The sequence below is a fragment of the Chrysochloris asiatica genome, unplaced genomic scaffold (assembly GCF_000296735.1).
Source record: "Chrysochloris asiatica unplaced genomic scaffold, ChrAsi1.0 scaffold00025, whole genome shotgun sequence".
In the NCBI taxonomy this organism is placed as follows: domain Eukaryota; kingdom Metazoa; phylum Chordata; class Mammalia; order Afrosoricida; family Chrysochloridae; genus Chrysochloris; species Chrysochloris asiatica.
Genome location: NW_006408543.1, coordinates 12,132,497 through 12,134,620, shown reverse-complemented (window position 1 = coordinate 12,134,620; position 2,124 = coordinate 12,132,497).

Sequence of the window (2,124 nt, the reverse complement as noted above, 5' to 3'; positions counted from 1 at the left end):
AACTGATGAGTGGCAGTGTGTCAGCTCGGTGTCCACAGGCTAGAAAACAGCATGCTTGTGCATCTTGTCTGTTCCTTTCAGAATGAATCTATCCTATTTGCAAAAGTGAAAGCTTCTTTGCCTCAACAATTTGTACAAGTAAATAAAGTTATTTTAAAAGTCTGTCCATCCCATTGTTTGCTGATTATATTAGTCATGGGTGGAGCCTGCCTTCGCAGGAGATGCAGAGGGGCTGTGACAAGAAAGGTGGACCCAAGGATATTTAGACCTTGACCTAGTCCTCACCTGTTGATGACTGCTGAATCCATCAATTTGACCTATGGACCATATTAGTGGGGTTGTCGTAGGTCTTTTTCAGCTGTGGATTAATGAGCTTTTTAAAGTGTTATTGAATCTCAAATGCAGTGGGCACATCCCACCTTTTCCCCAGAAACTCAGTTCCCAACTAGTGTTGTGACTACTTGAAAATTACAAAACCAGAGCGGAGCTTTCATTTTTGACAAACTCAAAGAAAGCATCCTTGAAGGGAAAGGTGGGCATCTTGCTTGGGCATGTTAATCTCCTAGCATTGTGTGTGTGTTAGCATCTCATGGTTATTTGGTGAGGTTTTAGATAAAAATGAAGGCAGAAAAGCCATCTCTGTTAAGTTGCTTTGAATATGACAATATAATAATGAAGTAAAGAGTTTTAGGTCATAGATCATAGTCTCTCAGAGCCAAACCAGAAGACACAAAAAAGCATTACTTCTGTTCCTGATGGGTTTTAAGTTTATCAATTTCCCCCACTTTTTCCTCTTTTTATTCATAGTATTGAAATATGCAATTGACAATAAACTCTCTCTTTTCAATTTTGTTTTGCCATCAACTCTCTTCTTTCCTAGAAGATCATTAAATAACTCCCACACCTTCAAACCACCCATAAGATGACTGTATATTGAAATCTATTTTAGATGCCTCGGGCAAGGTTTATGAGACTTAAAACACAGTGAGCTATGTTTACTTAATATGTCTAATTTGGGAGTTTAGAACTTGATCTCTGATCAGAGCTTTCATGCTTAGCATTTGTGAAACGAGTTCAAATGATGCGGTGTTTGAGCACCATTTAGGATGTACACCATACACAGATTAGGCCATTATACCTGGATTTGTTCCTGACTGTGTTTGTTCATTTGCTTGGCGACCTTGGACAGGTGATTCTCTTTTTCTGGACCCCACTTTGTTTTGTGTGTGTGTGTGTGTGTATGTGTCTACATGCATATATTAGAGTCCTGGTGTATTGCTGTAGGATAAGCATTGGACTAGAAACCATACAAGGTGGGTGTTTCAAACCCACCAGCTGCTCCTCGGAAACCCTACACAGGCGTGCTATGAGTCGGAACCAACTCAACAGCACTTAACTATAATAATAGGCCTGTATTACTATCAGACACCCATATGATTCTTTTCAACTCAAAGAATCCTTAGAATTTGGATGCAGTTGGTTATTAATAGCTCCAGAATGCTTCGTACTTCCAGGTTACATAACAGTTTCAATTAGACATCCAAGTAAATAATAAGGAAACTGTCATAAAAGATGCGGTGTATGACCTGAAGTAAGGACTCTCTACCCTGAATGTGAGATATTAGAACTTACATTTTAAAGGTGATGATGCCAGCTTCCCCATCAGAGTTCTCTTACATGTTGGGATGTCAGTACACACCTGAGAAGACTGGCAAGGACTGTGACCCTCTCTAGGGTCCATGTGGCAGGAGAGACGGGCATGCATTATGTAATTTGGGTCAATGGGGTAAGGATATGACGTTCTAGTAATAGAGCTCTGAGGTCCTGGAGACTCAGAGCTTTGGTCTCTGTTTTAGGCTGTTCCTGGAAGGTAAGAAGGGGGAAGTGTATGTAATTACTGTTTGCAGTTGTTTTGAAAATGGAAAGTACTTTAATTAGAGGCTTGAGCTGCTGAGGCTAAAACACGGTGAGAAGTTGGTAGATTCGGCAGTGGTGGTTCTGCCAGACTTCATGGTATGTTGTCTGAGGTCAGGCTTCCTACGAAGCTGCAGTCATTTTCAGAAAACAAGAGGGTAGGAGGAAGGCATCAGCAGTTTTTAAGCATTTTGTCCTCACAGCCCTGAG